Below are 18,512 nucleotides of genomic sequence, written 5' to 3'. Positions count from 1 at the left end.
GCAAGACATCACAAAGCAAGACTCCACCCTTGAAACCTTACCCCTGCCTTTGATGTACCCCCCTTAAATAAACCACCAGAGCCATTTTGATCTATCAGGGGCTTCACTTTTGTATATATTCATTTTTAAAATATTTATTTTTTAGTTGTAGTTGGACACAATACCTTTATTTTACTTATTTTTATGTGGTGCTGAGGATCGAACCCAGGACCTCACACGTTAGGCAAGCGCTCTATTGCTGAGCCACAGCCCCCAACCTATATTCATTTTTGTATGTATTTCTCAGTGTTTGTGTTTTATATTTGTTCATTATTTGAAATATTAAGATTTAGAGTGGCTATTTAGGGTGACTTGGATTCCTCTGGGCAGAAGAACCCTCCAATAAGATTCTGGTCATCTTCCACCTGAAACTCTTGCTTAACAAATTGAGCCCAATAGGCTCTGTCCAGGGACCCGGAGTCTGAATTTGCCAGGTCTGTCTGATGAATCTTTCCCTGCAGAACAACAAGGCAAGAAAATCACCGTGCAATTGCATCTTTTAGAGAAAGCCGAATAATGGAATTTGTTTGAACTGTAATCTTAATTTCCCCACTAAAATTTACATCAAGAACACTGGTGATAACTGAGTTCCTTTTTGAGTTAGATTGCTTCTTCCCAGTATTGAACCTACTGTATCTGGCAGCAGTGGCCCATAAATTCCTGTAGGAACAAACTATGGACTCATCTCTGGAGTCAGTAGGAATTCTGAAGCTGGATGGAGCTCCAAACTCCTGGTTCCTGAACAGATTAACCGGGAGGTTGAGCCTGCACATAAGGAGTCTGGGCTAGAGGGAAGGACCCCGACCTGGAGCTTACACCCCACTGTGGGCAGGGGAGGTAGCATCAGTGGAGTGTTGGCATCAGTGGAGGTAGCCTGTTGGTGACCTGCTGGGCATGCCATTCCCTTGCCTAGTGGTTGCCCCCCCCCATGGCTCTGGCAGAAGCCTGGCACATCTCTTTGACTGGGCAAAAGCCTGCAATCTCTGGCCCTGTTTTCCCAGTTAAAACCCTGCCTTCCATCACGGCTCTCCTTTGATGGAGTCCGTAGAACCTGTTTTAATGTGGTGGCTATGGCTGATCCCTGCAGATGTGCCTGCCTGACATTGGCACAAAGGTGGATATAATCAACAATGCAATTGAATCACTTCTTGGCAAACTTTATTAGCATTTTCAAAAGCTAGAGGTTTGGAGCTGGGGATGTGGCTCAAGTGGTAGCGCGCTCGCTTGGCATGTGTGGGGCACTGGGTTCGATCCTCAGCACCACATAAAATAAAATAAAGATATTGTGTCCAACTACAACTAAAAAATATTAAAAAAAAAAAAAAAAAGCTAGAGGTTTAACTAATACCTCAGAGTCCTCCGAATCTCTTATCATGCAATCTGCGGCTTGGTATAAATGTGCCACAAGCCCAAACAATTCTCTGGTCCCTGAGAATTGGATTTGACTGAAATCTAGGGGGTTTTCTCCTTTATTAGTAAGTCTCTCCATGCCCTTCTGGCACATGCATTAATCTGATTATAAGCTTGCAAATCATAATTTAACTGTTGTCCAAATCAGTAAATTTTCCCATCTCCGTCAATATGTCTACCATAATAATTCCATGCCTTCTATTAACTTCTGCCTGCTCAGAGTAAAAATTCATCAGTTAGATTGCCATAGCAAATAATCACCTCCTGAAAGACAGGCTTTTGCTAGCGTGACCCAGTTATAAGGCAGCAAAATGTCACTACATATAGATTCTATCAGGCTTTGAAGAAAAAGGTGAGTTCAGGCCATATGATAAAAAAAATATTAATTTTTTAATGTTTTAAAAGAAATGGCAGTATGAACTGGTACACATTGGTTTGGGCCACCTATCAGCTTGAAAATTGCAAATAGTTTAAATCCTGAGATATCTTTTCCCTCCTGTCAAGTGGTTGAGACCACATTGGAGTAGGGAAGGGTCTGTGGCTGACAGGTTCAAGGGTGTAAGCCTCGGTCTTCCCCAAGGGAGAGTGGTTGGGGCAGGACCATTTAAATGCAAATTACGGAGGTCTGCTTTAAATTCAAGCACTTCCTCTGACTGAGAATCCTCTTCTGTGTCTCCCAGCTCTGGCCCTTTCCCCATCTCCATCTCCGGGCCTCTCTCTTCCTAATGAAATTTGATCTGGGCTGCTTCTCTGCCTTTTGGGGCTGTGAACAATGAATTTTGCTCAGGCTGTGCCAGCAGGCTGTATTCTGACTTCCACAGTTACAAACCAGATGTGACTTTGCTTTGCCCTTAACTTTTCTGCCTGTCTTAGGTGTGTTAGGTTACCTGCAGACAAAGAAGCCCTAGGTGCTGAGCAAGCCTGTTCACTAGGTCTGACTTTTAAGTGCATCTCTAAGGCCTATAAGTAAGTGGCCCGTAAGTAAGTCTCCCGAAGGCCATCAACCAATATCTTGGGCAGAATATAAACTACTGCAGCCCTATTTTTTCCTACATTTTCAATCATATGTAAATCAAGTGACTCCGCTTCACAGATCCATGGGCATATTTCCCTAATCTTCTTAAGAACTGAGTGAGCTGTGATCTTTGTCTTTTCCCTTTTGTTTTATTATCATCTTCAGAATTGCAAAATGAATTTCTTTCTCTGAAGACAAAGAGTTCCCCATGCTTAACATCCCATGATAAATAAACTTTTCTCTCTCCTTTTTCTCTTAGTATACTAATTGCTAATTCACAAGCGCTTTTCCTGTGAGAGAGAGACAAACACTCACTAGTTACCTTTGAATTCCATGAAATGAGGATTCTTGTTCCCGGCACCAGTTCCTGCCCAGGTCCCAAGAGGGCAGTGGGACTGGGGTTTCCCTGGGGAGAATGGGCTGGCTGGGAAGTAAAAGGTAAAAGAAATAAAACAGCGAGGGAAACACACACAGAGAACACAGAAAGTAGTTTCAAAAGCAGGGGCAGGAGGGGCAAGCTGATCAGAGTCATGGAGCTTCTGAACAAAGATGGAGCCCAACCTGCTCTATTCATACTGGGAAACATCAAAGGCCTTCCCTAGAATGTTCTTTACCAGAATAGGATAAAGGTGGGCTGCTCAGTTCCTAACGGATATGCCCATCTCCAGTACAACTATGAGGAACCTTCCTAGCAGAGCAGAGGGAAGGTCACATCAGTGGGCGATCTACTGCCATGGGAGAGCCACAAGACGTTCCCAATGCCAGGCCTATCCCTCCCTGGCTTCCATGCCAGAGAAGGTCCTCACGAATTTCATGGATGGCCTCCCACAAGCAACGAACCCAACAGTAGACTGTCATGGTGGATTGAATGTTTATCCTTCACAACTGCTGGTGAGTGTCACGGCCATGGTGAGAGTCAAGTAGAGGCAGGTGTGTTAGGAGATGACGGGAAGCAGGTCAGACTGATGCCCGTGGAGAAGGGGTCTGCCATGGAGAGTCTGCCCTGGAGCAGGGGTCTGTGGACGAAGGGGGCAGTCTGTCATGAGGTGTCCAGACCCCAACAGGGTAGGCTCATTTTCAGGAGGTCTGAGCTGCCTGGGAAAATAATAAGTCCAAAATAATCAGTAAGAAATACAGAGCCAGAAATTAGATATAAAAAGAGGAGCACCTCATGGATCTCCCAGTCCTGATAGGAGCTGGAGCTAAACAATTAAAAAAGGCCCTGAATTTTTTTGTTTAAGGGGAGTCCCTCAAAGGTAGGGATGAGGTTTCAGCAGGAGGAGTCTTGGTAGTCTTGTTTGGTGCCTGCCTCTCAGCGTGGTGGGGATCTTGCAGGAAACAGGTTGATTGGCATTTTGGCAAGCCACACCCATCTCCAGGAGGCTATGTGATTCCAGGGCCACTCTCATATCTAGCTATGCTAGAACTTGAGCAGTGAGCTAGGTAGGACATCACATGAACCAGGCATTCTCAGAGCAGTGGATTCCCACTGGGAGTTCCAGATACCAGGCTTTCCTGCCCAATGGCTCCAACATGGCTTAGTCCATGTGTAGTGGCACCCCCTTTCTCCACAGAAAGGTCTTAATTGGGCTTCTCCACAAATCTTCACCATGGCTGATTTTAGAACTGTCAACAAGAGTCTCTGCAAAAGAGTTCAATGTAGATAAACTTCCTATTTTAGTGTCGCCCTCCACCGCGCGACCAGCACGCTGGTTTCATACAAGAGGGTCGTAGCATAGAAGTTGACTAGTGAGATAGAAATAAACACACAAGACTCAATTACCTTTTTCTTTGACCAGGTCCGAGACGGCCCTTCCTCTAGCTCTCACCTTGAACCAACCAGTGGGCCAGCAAGGCAGGACTAGCAGGAGAGAGAGAGAGAGAGAGAGAGAGAGAGAGAGAGAGAGAGAGAGAGAGCACGCCAGGGAGTGGCCTTTTATTGGGGAACAAGAAATTCAGGGGAAAATTCCATCCAATGAAGGTCGAGGGGGGCAGCATTCCAAGGTCAGGGTCAGTGATTGGCCTCAGGGTCAGTGGTCAGTCACACCCCCACACGGACAGGCTCTCGCACCAGGAGAGGGTGGGGATTAGCTCCGACACAGTTTGGCCAGAGCGCCTCACACCCAATCAGGGAGGTGCCCAATCACGTGCGAGAATGGCTCCCCACATATTCCCCCTTTTTTCTCTTAAAAATCAGGCAGTGGTTCACTCTTTCGAGTTTCTGCATTCTTGTTCCGAAGACTCGCCATCCTATAATTACAACACAAAAGAGAATTAACAGCAAGGAGAACAATCCAATAATGTACCAGGCCGAGTGTTTAAGAATATTTCCAGGGTTAAATCCATTTAACTCCTTCAATATTTGGTTAGCCAAGGAAGAAGGATCTGAAAAATCAGCTCTATTATTTTGAATGTCTTGGATATGGTGATGAAGTTCCAAAAGATCCAAGCTATTATTATTATTTTGCCAAATACCTAACAAATGGTTTTTAACCTTCTCCCAATCCCAGAGAGAAGCATGGTACTTGGCAGCTGTAACACATACATATATTTATAATTTGCATGGCATTTAAGCCTTTCTTTAAATTTTAAAGCTGAAAGTTCATTACCTATGTCTATAAAAGTCTCCTCTAAGGTGTTTAATTTAGTCTTAATCCTTTCATCAATATTTACTTGATTACGCCAGAGCCTTGGAAGTATTTTGAGCTAAATTATTAAGAAATTTTGCATGCTGAATATTTTGAGACAATGTCAGAGATGCAGAAACAGTGGATGCAATAAAAGAAACTAACACCAAAACACCAACAATTATAACTCCAATAGCATGTTTAGGTCTTGCTAGCTGGGCATGAATTTGCTGCAAGACTTGTAAACCAGTATCAGCATACCATGGCTCTGAAATATTAGCAGGCAATAAAACAAAAGAGGGCTGATGAAGTACCAGCACTCCTTTTCCTCCATTATACCTAGTAATACAATTGGTTAGGTTACATTTGTTACATGTGACAACATATCTGTCATCTATCCATTTAACTTTTACATTTCCAATAATTAAAACATAAGGAGATTGGACACAGGCTCGTAAGCCATAGCAAGATCCCTCCTTACAGTTCTTGCCAATAAATTTTGGTAAAGGCTTGTCTGTAAAATGTAAGAATTCTGAGGCAGCAATTAAGCGCCAAACATCTTTTTGAATACCACCCTCACTGTAAGTCAAAATATTACTAACAAATCCTGCAGGTGTCGTTAGCAGAATTTTTTCATAATTGTCTCTTATCAATTTTTGGAGACGAATCTAAAATATACACACTATCTTTAGACACCTTGTGTTGTACAGGAAAAGTATTTACACAATCCATCCATCTAGGAAAGGTGCCAATATCAATTGTAGAACTGTTTGGACAGTGGGATATCCGTGGAGGTTTTGCAGAAATGACTGGCTTGTTATGGGAAAGTCCCATCTTAATTACTGATCTAGTATAAGGTTTTAAGTCTCCATAAATAGAATAATTAGTCAGTCTAGGTCTACCAATTGCTGTCTTTTCCTCAAATGATACTTTCAGACAGCCAGCATGTTTATCGTGGGACCAACACAAAGGTAATTGGGCACTGTAGCCAGAATAATTAAATCTAGTCACACGATTGGGAGTAATATGAGTATCTGTAAATACTCCCACCATGAATGAGTCATTAGTAAACACTGGGATAGATTCTCCAGTCCACACAGCTGGGCGTACCAGGGGTGGATCTGGGAAATATGTCCAGTAAGTGTCTATCTGATCCCCCTTTACCTGACAGCCCAGCAGGGCAATTACTGTCGCTACCATCAAGACTGGGGTCCTGTTCTTTCCTAGGAGTCGAATTATTCGGGAAGCCTGTGTTGTTAGCTTCTTCTCCTCTTCCCATGAAATCAGCTTTTCAGCTGGGTCAATCTGGTTTCTCTTTGTCTTTTTCCGATATCTCTTCCTTTTGGATGGGGGCTTCTCCGGGTCGATCTTTAGTCACTTGAATCTCGGTTCTATCTCTTCCATGTCTGATTGCGCGTTCAGGCACCCAGATAGGATGAAAAGCACCTTCTGGAAAAATACAAGCATGACCTCTGCCCCACATAATCACTGGGTCTGGGCCTTTCTATTGACCAGTCTGTAAATCTTTCCACAAAACTCTGCCTAAAAGGCCTGTTACTGAGGGAGACATTTGCCTCTCAGCCGCAGTGTGACCTTCTTCATCACAGTTTAAAAAATTTAAAATGAACAAAGCATGATTGAGGCTATTTTTGGGAGTCATAAACCTACTCACCCTTTTAATTTTTGTAATTGAAGCTTAATAGATAAATGAGCTCTTTCCACAATGGCTTGACCTTGGGGGTTATTATAAGGAATTCCTGTTTTATGATTAATTTGAAACTCTTGGCAAAATTGTTGAAAAGAAGAGCTTACATAAGCTGGTGCATTATCTGTTTTAATCTGCATAGGGCACCCTAACACATAAAAGGCTGCTAGGCAATGAGAAATTACATGTTGAGTATTTTCCTTAGTATGTGCTGTGGCAAAAGTAAATCTGGAATAAGTGTCCACTATGACATGCACATAACATTGCTTACCAAATTGAGGAATATGAGTTACATCCATTTGCCATATTTGATTTGGTTTTAATCCATGGGGATTTACCCCTGATGGTGGAGATGGAGTGTGAATTGGGCATTGGCTTACAATTTGACGAGCTTGTTCTCTGGTAATATTAAATTTTTTTACGTAAGCTAGAAGCATTTTGATGATGCAAGGAATGGGAAGCTTGTACACAGTCATATGAAAACATCTGTTGACAAAAAGCTACTAATTTTTCAATCTTGTCATTACCTGAAACTAAAGGTCCTGGAAGATTAGTTTGAGCCTATGAAACATGTGTATTTTTGCATTAGCACTGCCTTTTGTAAATTATGAAATAATTCAAATAACTCTTGTGATGAAGTATACCCAATAACTGAAGTTTCAATATTTTTGGTAACACCGACTGCATATAAGCTGTCAGAATAAATATTAATAGGCTCATTTGCAAAGTAATTTAAGGCACAAATCAGAGCTTTAAGCTCTGCTCTTTGGGCAGAAGTATATGAAGTTTGCATTACCTCTATGTGAACACGACTATAAAAACCTGCTTTACCTGAGCTTGAACCATCAGTGAACACCGATAAAGCTTTATCTATAGGGCGTGCACGCACAATCTTTGGAAAAATAAGTGACGTTAATGATGCAAATTGGATAATCTTATCACAAGGGTAATGGCTATCTATCTGGCCAGGAAAATCAGCAAAAGCTATCTGCCATAAGCTAGAACTTTGAAAAAGCCAAAATTCCACCATGGGACCAGTGCACTGGTTTCATTAAAGAGGTTCGTGGCATAAAAGTTAACTAGTGAGATCAAAATAAACACACAGACTCAATTACCTTTTTCTATGACCAGGTCCGAGATGGCTCTCACCTCTCTGGCTCACACCTCAAACCACCTGGTAGGGCAACAAGGCTTACTCAGGGCTAGCAGGAGAGAGAGAGAGAGCACGCCAGGGAGTGGCCTTTTATTGGGGAACAAGAAATTCAGGGGAAAATTCCATCCAATGAAGGTCGAAGGGGGCAGCATTCCAAGGTCAGGGTCAGTGATTGGCCTCAAGGTCAGTGGTCAGTCACACCCCCACATGGACAGGCTCTCACACCAGGAGAGGGTGGGGAAAGCTCCAACACAGTTTGGCCAGAGCGCCTCACACCCAATCCGGGAGGTGCCCAATCACGTGTAAGAATGGCTTCCCACACCAATTAGTCTGTTGAACAGAAAATGGAATAATTATGATATCAGGCTCAGATCCAATTAATTGTAAAATCCTAGTTCTACCTTTAATTACTAATTGAGCAATAGAGTCAAGAAAAGGAATCAATGTTTTTTGAGGGGAGTGGGCTAAATAAATTCACTCAATAACTCCTAATCTTTGCCATATGGCTCCTGTTGGGGTATGCTCAGTTGGAAATATTAATAAATACACTATTTCCTTAGGATCAACTCTAGTAAGTTGTGCATTTTTAATTGCATTTTCAACCCTTTTTAAGGCTGTTCTAGCCTCTAAGGTCAGCTGACGTGGAGAGGTTGGAGAAGGATTTCCATGTAATATCTGAAATAAAGGACTTAACTCAGAAGTAGTTAGTTTTAAGGATGGCCTCAGCCAATTAATATCTCCTAATAGCTTTTGAAAATCATTAAGGGTATGTAACTCCTTAACTCTTATCTGAAGATTTTGAGGATGGATTGTACGTCCTTGAATTATCTGACCTAAATATTGCAAGGGAGGCATCTTTTGAATTTTTCGAGGATCAATGCATAAGTGAAGCCTTATTGCTGTAAGTGAAGCCTCTAACTGAGTAAAAATTTCTGAAAGTACCGCTGGATTAGCATGAGCCAATAATATATCATCCATAAAATGAATAATATACGCGTCAGGAAAGCTATTTCTTATGGGAGCTATCGCCTGATCTACATATTTTTGGCATAAGGTAGGACTATTACGCATTCCCTGGGGGAGTACTTTCCAGCAATATCTTTTAACAGGTTCCTTAAAATTAATTGCTGGGACAGTGAAGGCAAATTTTTCACAATCTCCAGGATGTAACCTTATAGAGAAAAAACAATCTTTTAAATCTATTACCATCAAGCTATAGTCTAAAGGGATGGCTGTGGGGGAGGGAAGTCCTGGCTGTAATGATCCCATAGGCCGAATTGCATGATTTATTGCCCTTAAATCCTGCAGGAATCTCCAATTTCCTAACTTTTTCTTAATAACAAAAATAGGTGTGTTCCAAGGACTGAGTGTTGGTTCTATATGACCAGCCTGAAGTTGTTCCTCAACTAACCTATGAATTATTTTAAGTTTTTCCCCTGAGATGGGCCACTGAGAAATCCATATAGGCTCCTATGTGAGCCAGGTGATTTTTTCAGCTGTCTTAGGGATCGGGGAAATACTCAGGGCCCCTAGTAAAAATTTTGGCTTGGAGCATTTACTAATCTTTGTCATGGAGACTGGTTTGTAAACAGATACTCTACCTGAAGGGTCTCCTTATCATGTCCAGGAAAATACCTCTGATTAACTTCCTCAACTGACCTTATAGAATTTGGAGTAACTAATAACAATCCCATTTTTGCTAAAATATCCCTTCCCCATAGGTTTGCTGGTAAGGACTCTAACACATAAGGTTTTAAAACTCCACTGTTCCCATCAGAATCTTCCCAACGGAGATAATTTGCACTTTGAGCAGGCTGTGAAATCTGTCCAATTCCCCCTAGGTTAGCTGGTGCTACATGTAAGGGCCAATTCCTAGGCCAGAATCTTCTAGAAAAGACAGAAATGTCGGCCCCTGTGTCGAGAATGCCCTGGAACTTTTTATGATTAATTTTAAGTTCTAATAAAGGGCGTTCTTGTCACACTAACTGAGACCAGTACACTCAGTCTGGCGGTTTAGAAACTAAATTTACTTGCGGGTGTTTATCCGAATCACAGGGCAATAAAATCAATTGGGCAAATGCATCCTTTGGAGTAAGCCTTAGGGCATAATTGGACCTTACAGTGACATTTAATTGTCCTTTAAAATTTGAATCTATCACTCCAGGTATTACCTCAATGGCTCCTTTTAAATTATTACGTCCCCAAATTAAACCTATAGTATTATCAGGAAGCGGCCTGAAAATCCCAGTAGAGATTTGTTTTGGCCCTGATTCAGGATTCAATTCAATTGTCATTGAGGGTCGTAAGGAAACTGTTTGTGATTTACGTTCAGGTAAAAATGGCAGACCGTTCCTGATCGGCGCCAGTGACGTCACACTGTGCGACCCCTTCTCCAATTCCCCGTATTTTTGCTCGGCCTGGGGAGGGGCCGACCGGAAGTTTTTTGTTCTCCCGCTAGGAGGAAATGACGGCGAGAAGGTGGGCTGATCCGTGCCATCTTGATCAGCCACGTGGGGTTGAGTCCTGCAATATCTTATCAACAGTAGATGGAGCCCTGAACGTAAAATTATGCGTGCGGCATTCTCACGCAAAATGATTATTTCTCCCGCAGAGATAGCATCTTCCACGGGGTTTTCGTCCTAATTCCTGCGGTTGTAGGGTTTCTTTCAAGGCCGCGGCTAACGTTACTGTCTGCAAATGGGTGGAATCAATCTCAGAACACAAGCGGATACACTCAGAAACTGTTCCCTTTTTACGATGCGGTCTGAGAACATCCTGACAATAAATATTTATTCGCATTTTCAAATGCCAATTGCTTAACAATAAACTCATACACTCCTGGGTCTCTGATAGACCTATTTGCTGTCTGATACAATTGGGCTACAAAATCCAAATACGGCTCACTGGCACCTTGTTTGACTCTGGTAAGAACTATATTGGACTGGTCCTTGGAGACTATTAGTTTCCAGGCACGTTTAGCACAGTTAGTGATCTGATCATACACTGCAAATTCATAATTTAACTGTCTTTCCAAATCAGCAAATTCACCCGTTCCTAAAAACATTTCTACTGGGGTCTGTATATTTTGTCTTCTATTCCTTTCTGCTTGTTCAGTACAAAAATCAGCCCAATAAGATCACCAAAGTAAGAAATCCCCTCCACGCAAACAAGAGATGGCTAACGAAATCCAATCACTCGGTGGAAGTGGTTGTGAGGCTATGGTATCAATCAAGTTTTGTACAAAAGGTGAATTTGGACCATATGTCTCACAAGCACTTTTCAATTCCTTAATAGTCTTAAATGGGATTACAGCATGAAGTCGAACTCTTTGGTCTTGGTCATTAACCTGTTCAAAAACTGGGAAAAGTTGAAAACCGCTAATGTTTTCCCCCGCCTCCTGTGCCTTCTTAATACCTCACTGGAACGGGGTAAGAAAAGTCATTGTTAATTCAGAGTACCTGTTAAATTTTGTCCTTTTAGCATATAATGGCCAAATTCTAATAGCCTGGGCAGGCAGTGTTAAACACAGTCTGTTAAAACTTCTCCGTAAGTCCTTAATTTCAATGTTTGATTCCTCTCCCTCAGACTGCAACTCGTGGGAAGAATCTCCGCTGTTGCCATTTTGAAATTGGGCTTCTAAGCCACGTGGTGGAGAAGGGCTCTGTGCCTCTCTAAGAATTTCTTCCGGATTTTCCTCTCCAGGAGGATCGTCTATCTCTTCCAGAAGACTCTCTATGACTGCGGAGGTTTCCTCTCTATGACCTTCCTCTCTATAATCTTCCTGCAGGCTACCTTGATCTCGTTCCTGCAAGTTTAAAGTCACATTCCTAACTTTCGGTTTAGCCCCAAGAACCTTCCGAACAGCTCAAGGGAAAAGAAATTAACTTAGCCTCAGGCGGATTTTCCATTTGAATAGACCTAATAGCTCTCTGAGTGCCTTTCAATAGATCTTCAGGGGACCACAAACTCTGGCCCATGTATTCAAAAAGACAAATTTCCAGAGCCGTCCAAGTTTTCTGTATATTTTCTATACCTCCAGGTAATTCATTAGAAAGGCAAACTTTTTGTAATTTCCTCCCTAGTTTCTCCCAAGTAAGTAAATTTGGGGATTCCTGGTCACAAAACCAAGGGCAAAATTCGCCTACAACCTTTAAGAATTGTAATAACTCAGTTTTTTTTAATCTGTTTTTCTTTCTGATTAATTATGGTGTCTAGAATAGTCAGATACATCTCCTTATGTGTAGAAGTTGAATTTCCCATTTTAATTAATTTAGGGTCTCGTTCCTTCAGTACCTCCAGGTACTTTTGTGACCCCAAATTGTCACCAATTCCTTTTATCTTTATAGAACGTTCCCACTCAATCTAGTTAAACTAAAATGCCTCCTCGTTAGGCGCCAATTCCACCGCGCGACCAGCACGCTGGTTATATACAAGAGGGTCGTAGCATAGAAGTTAACTAGTGAGATCGAAATAAACACACAAGACTCAATTACCTTTTTCTCTGACCAGGTCCAAGATGGCCCTCCCTCTAGCTCTCACCTCGAACCACCCGGTGGGCCATCAAGGCTTACTCAGGACTAGCAGGAGAGAGAGAGAGAGAGCACGCCAGGGAGTGGCCTTTTATTGGGGAACAAGAAATTCAGGGGAAAATTCCATCCAATGAAGGTCGAGGGGGGCAGCATTCCAAGGTCAGGGTTAGTGATTGGTCTCAGGGTCAATGGTCAGTCACACCCGCACCTGGAGAGGGTGGGGATTAGCTCCGACTCAGTTTGGCCAAAATGCCTCACACCCAATCAGGGAGGTGCCCAATCATGTGCAAGAATGGCTCCCCACATCGCCCTGTTTTACTTGGCCACTGGCCGAGAAGAGACCTGCACTCCAGGTGCTGGACACCCCTTACTAGTTTTCCACAAACATATCCAGTATAGTACTTTGAAGAAATGTGCAAACAAGGCCTCTGGCCTTGAGCTGGGCTTCACAGAGATGTCTACATTTTTAAGTTCCAACTGGGCTCCATGGTAACAGCTGGCAGGGGGAGGAAAGAAAAGGGAGAAGAAGCTCTCTCCTTCTCAGATGTTGTCCTTGAAGGGTTAACTTGCCCAGAACAGTGAAAGAAAAAGCTGCTTTTATGTGAACTTCTGAGCCCCTCCCCTTACATGCTGGGTATAAAACTGAAACTATCTGAACTCCTGGTTCAGGGGATTGATTGATTACAGTAAAACTGTACCCTCTGAACCTGGCTGCAGCCAAATAAAACTGTTTCTTGCTATATTTGGTGCCTTGCCTCGTTTGTCCCTACAACACATGCACAATTCACGGATGGCTCCCAGCAGTGGTCTGTCATGGGGAGCAGGGTCTGTTGACAGAGGGGGTGGTCTGTCACAGAGAAGGGGTCTGCTGATGGGGGGTCTCCATGGAGCAGGGTCTGTCTATGCAGCACTGTGGCCTTGGACCTCCCAGCACCCCCCCCCCATGAAAGTTGAGTTTACTTTCCTTATAAATTGCAGAGCACAGATACTGTGTTTTAGCTGATCTTGGCTAAAGGTGTGAGGCATCAGACAGGGAAGGGCGGTGCTGTGAACAGCAGCGCTGGGAACCTGTACGTCCACACAGAGAACAGTGGGGTGCACGCTCAGCACCCGCCCACCATGGTACCCACATGGAACCCTAGCACTCCCAGAAGTGGTCACAGAGCTCCTTGGTGCTGGCCTGGGCAATGTTTTGGATAACACCCTGAAAGCTCTGTCGACAACACAGGCTAGTGGAGCTCCATTAAGTCAGAAAGGTGCCCAGCAAGGAAACAGCACAAGGAGTGTGCTGCCTGTGGGCAGGAGAGTAGCCGAGACCACTGTCTGAGGCTCATGGCCAGGCTCCTGGGCAGTCATCAAACAGCCTCCACATTGTAAGAAGTGCTTCTCCCACGGGAAGTCCTCCTCTGTGCCCATTAGTAGTTACCAGCATAACATGCCTGGCAGCACAAGACAGCAATTCTTACACAATGTGAAATTCTTCTCTTTGGCTCCCATTTTTCTTGGGCAATGATTGGGGAATGATTGATTAGATGTTACTAACCACTCTTTAACTTGTACTTTACTAGGGGCACTTTGATCCATTTATCTTTTGATTATGATGATGGAAAATCCCATGAGAGATACTGAATGAGAAGGAAAGCATGATGAAGGACGCTGCATTGTCTCGCTAATGTCTTTATTCAGCTTCTATACTCCTGTTTGCTGGCTTGCAAGTTGCTATGTCAATCTGAATGCAGTTTTTGCCTTTATGTACCCTAAAATGTTGAGGCTCGAGGCTGTAGGAAGAAGTCCTGGCTGGGCAGAATAAAGACTTTTCAATTGGACAAAACTGGGACTTGTGTGTTTTCTGAGTGACCTGCCCTACAACATCATAAAGGGCCAATGACCAAAGCAGGTAGTGATTCACTCACTAAGAGAAAAAAGCAACACAGTGAGAGATGAACAAAGGCCCTGCACAGTGACTCATGAAAGGCACCACTCCAAGGGTTCTCTGTTCTCGTTTGTGATAGAACTTCTGCCATCAACTTGTTGCCCTCTTTGAAAAACCTGGTTTTGCCAGGCATGGTGGTGCAGGCCTGTGATCCTGGTCACCAGGAGGCTGAGACAGGAGGATCCCAAGTTCAAGGCCAGCCTCAGCAACTTAGTAACGACGTTTCTAAATACAGATTTAAAGAAGGCCTGGGGGTATAACTCAGTGGTACAGTGCCCTTGGATTACATTACCAGTAACCTGCGAATCTGTGTTCCACTCCTGTGGTCCTGTCACCCGGTGCTGGTCCTCCCCNGAGGCTGTACACATGACCACTGCAGGAGGAGGCATGGCTTGTCAACTGTAGATAGAGATGTGCTCCAAGATGAAGATCTGTTGTTCCAAAAGTTCTTACCTGCAGAGTAGTCCAAATGTGTCTCCCTCCCATGAAACTCCAGTGGCAGAGGCAGCTGCCTACATCATTGTTCTTGTTCTCAGTGGCTGAAAACTAATGGTGGCTCTGGACTTGGCTGAACTTAGAACTAGTGCAGTTCCCCCTGTCTCTTTTCCTCCTACCAAATGCCATCTCTCTCTCCTCCTCCTTCCTTTCAAATGGTTAAGGTTGAAAATCTCTATGTTCTTTTCTGAAACCAAATACTCATCCTCTGTCTACAGAATGATTCTAAACGCTGGAAATCAGAGGTGTCTGCACGGCTGTGACTGGACAGAATTCACTATGGAGCCTGCTAGGATGTACTTCCTAAGGACTTCAACATGACCTCCTTGGTGGTGGTGTGGCTCAGTGGTTGAGCACCTGCCTAGCATGTGTGAGGCCTAGGTTCAATTCCTAGAATCACAAATAAGGTAAAATTATCTCCCATCCCTTGTTTCTTCCCATACTGTGATTTTGGTGCTTTCTCCCCTTGAATCCAGGTGGGCTTGCAATAGGCCTAATCCAGTGGCAGGTCACTAGAGAACCATGCACCTTTCCCCATTAGAATGCTAGCACTCAGCAGCCTTTGCTCAGACCAGGATTGTGCCCTGTCCCAAATCCACATGGTAAAGTCCTGTCTTCAATGTGGCTGTAACTAGAGGTGGGGCATGGGAGGAGGGAACTAAAGTCAGAGGGTGGAGTCCTGATTAGTGTTCTTATGACAGTGTAAGCTCATGTGTAGGCACTCAGCCATTGGAGGAGGCACCCATGGGGGCAGGAACACCCTCCCCGGGAGCACCTGGATCTTGGACTTGCCAGCACCCAGAACTCTGGGAAATACATTTCCATTGTCAAAGCCACCCCATCTGGTATGTTGTTAAAACAGCCTCAGCTGGCAAACACAATTTCCCTACACTCCTGCCCCACCATACTGTGAGGAAGCACTAGCCTTCAACTTTTTTTTTTTTTTTTTTTAATACTGGAGACTGAACCCAGGGGCACTTCACCACTGAGCTAATCTGTAGCCCTTCATCTTGAGACAGGAAGTCAGTAAATTGCTCAGGCCCTTGCCAAGGTGCCGAGGCTGGCCTCCAACCTGCGATCCTCCTTTCTCAGCCCCCTGCCCCTGCCACTGGGGTTACAGGCATGCACCTTCATGCCTGGCTTAGTCTTGAACTTCTAGGCTTCTGTTTCCCTGTTTATTTTTTGAGTGATTCCTGTGATTTCGTCTCCTCACATTACTGCCATCCTCTCCAGTCCACAGCTGGGTCCAGCTGACAGGTTCCTCATGTGGTTGCAGGCTCAAGAGAGGCTCCTGCCTCAGTCTCCCAAGCAGCTGAATGAAAAGGCACACACCCTCATACCTGGCTTAGGTCCTCTTTTCAATTTATGTTGGTCTCAGGGGTCCACATTGGAAGTCTTCCTAAATATTCAGTGATCCTCGGGCTGGCGGAGAACGCTTGTCTGGCATGTGTGAGGCACTGGGTTCAATTCTCAAAACCACATATAAAGAAATTAAATTAAATCCATCAACAACTAAAAATATTAGAAAAAAGAAGTATGCAGTGATCCTTAGCTACATGTTCAAGAACAAGGTGATAGGAAGCAGGTAAGGAGCTAGCATTCCGGAGTGGGTCTTGTCAAATGCTGGGCCTTGCTGTGCGAAGGCTGGGTGGGCAGTCCACTGTTAGGCCCACCCAAGTGCCACACCTCAGGGGCTCTTTAGGGACAGTGAGTCTCTCTCTAGATGCCTCCCTGCCTCACTTGTGCTGTGTGGTCTGACTCACACTTAGGCATACACACACATTCCTGGATCCTGCCTCAACCTTTCCAGGACCTGTACCCGGCAGAGGAGACTACAGGCCAAGGTTCCTCTGGCTTTATGTCACTCACCTTTGCCTCTGGACATCTCTGGCCCTGTCTCCCTTCATAATACCCTTTCTTGCTCCCCTCTGACAAGTGAGCAGGCCCCCAGTAAGGAACAGGGAAGAGCAAGTGCCCAAACTATCACTCTAGTGCAGAGGGACTTGATTCTAACCCAGATTGTGCTGTGTTATCCCTGGGACTTCTCCCCTCCCTGGGCTTCATTTCCTTGTCTGTCAAACAAGAGGGTGGCCCAAGTACGGTGTTCTCAGGTGGCTCACCCTGACCCATTTCTCTCCAGGGCCGAGTCTTACCTTTGCACACATGGTCACCTGGATCCTCTGTAGCAGAGTACCATGTTCTCACTGTGGTCTTGAGCGTGTCACTTTATCTCCTTGAATCTCAGTTTCCGTGTCAGTTGACTGCAGCTCATTACCCGTCCTGACTAGGAGCAGGTCCCCGCCCCAGGCTGGCCCAGGGCTGGAGCTTGACCGTGAGTGTTCTCTCTCCCTTCTAAGGTCAGCCTGTGCCAACAATAAAAAGAATGGTCTTTCCAGCACCTGCCAGGCTGGTCACTTGTCATTCTCATGAGCCACAAGGCAAGAACCATTTCTATATTCCCAAAAAGGAAAGGACACCAAGGAAAAACTAAGACATCTTGGAAGTTACAAATGGGATTGTTGGGCTGGGGATGTGGCTCAAGCGGTAGTGCGCTCGCCTGGCATGTGCGCGGCGCTGGGTTCAATCCTCAGCACCACATACAAATAAAGATGTTGTGTCTGCCGAAAACTAAACAATAAATATTTTAAAATTCTCTCTCTCTCTCTTAAAAAAAATTTTTAAAAAAATGGGATTGTTCAGGGGCTCAGGTTGTGGCTCAGCAGTAGAGCACTGGCCTAACAAGTGCAAGGTGCTGGGTTCGATCCTCAGCACCACATAAAAATAAATAAATAAAATAAAGTTATGGGGCTGGGATTGTGGCTCAGCGGTAGAGTGCTCGCTAGCACGGGTGGGACTTGGGGTCGATCCTCAGCACCACATAAAAATAAAGGCATTGTGTTGTGTCCATCTACACCTAAAAAATAAATATTTTTTAAAAAACGGGATTGTTTGGTCTGGGAGTGTAGCTCAGCAGGAGTGCACTTGCCTAGCATTGCAAGTCCCTGAGTTCCATCCCCAGCACCATACGCACAAGATTGCTAAGAGGAAAATTCTATATGAAAGCTGAGAGAGATGAAATTGAAGAATAGAAGTACAGTATCAGCGAATATGAGCAACAGGGGAGGCCCCAAGGGTGGAGGGTGTGTGGCCACTTGCCGCCAGCAGATGAAGTCTGCGGAGTCCTGGGGCTCCTGGGGAGGGCAGGGCCCACGGGTCACACCATCAAAGCTGTGGCAGGCACCTGGTTACAGTCACTGAAGGCACCTCACCGACAAGCACTCAGTCTACCGACAAACGGTCCAAGTCCGTGCCTTGTGCTGCAGGCGGGGGGGGGGCAGGGTGCAGAGCTGGGATGCACGGTGCCGTCCAGCATGCGACCATCAGAGAGACCCGGGCAGAGCGCGGGGAGGAAACGGGGGCCGCGGGGAGGCCGCCGCACTCGGGCCTGGGACCCACGGGACTCGCCGTGGGTCGGCCCTGAGCCTTACAGCAGCAGCCCGTCTTGGGGTCCCAGGTGGGGGCACTGAGACAAGAGGGGCAAGGCACTCCCCCAAGGAACAGGCCGTGCTGGGCGGCTTCTCTAAGGCCCCTGCGCGCGATCCCGGC

At 44.9% G+C, this 18,512-nt stretch overlaps 1 long non-coding RNA gene across 3 annotated transcripts; it reads right to left on the bottom strand.

Moving 5' to 3' along the window:
* Nucleotides 1-4,648: 4,648 nt before the first annotated feature.
* On the bottom strand, nucleotides 4,649-17,269 carry LOC125618327. Of its 3 annotated transcripts, XR_007349622.1 has the most exons (3): nucleotides 17,060-17,269; nucleotides 7,912-7,970; nucleotides 4,649-6,540 (listed from the first exon to the last, which is right to left on the bottom strand). It is a non-coding gene; the product is annotated as an uncharacterized LOC125618327 (long non-coding RNA). The 3 variants fall into 3 exon arrangements; XR_007349621.1 differs by lacking the exons at nucleotides 7,912-7,970; nucleotides 17,060-17,269 and adding an exon at nucleotides 11,408-12,607; XR_007349623.1 differs by lacking the exons at nucleotides 7,912-7,970; nucleotides 17,060-17,269 and adding an exon at nucleotides 7,628-7,902.
* Nucleotides 17,270-18,512: the final 1,243 nt, after the last annotated feature.

Source organism: Marmota marmota, unplaced genomic scaffold (genome assembly GCF_001458135.2).
Source record: "Marmota marmota marmota unplaced genomic scaffold, marMar, whole genome shotgun sequence".
Lineage (NCBI taxonomy): Eukaryota > Metazoa > Chordata > Mammalia > Rodentia > Sciuridae > Marmota > Marmota marmota.
The sequence above is the reverse complement of the archived record's forward strand: the minus strand, read 5'-3'. Positions and strand labels throughout refer to the sequence as shown.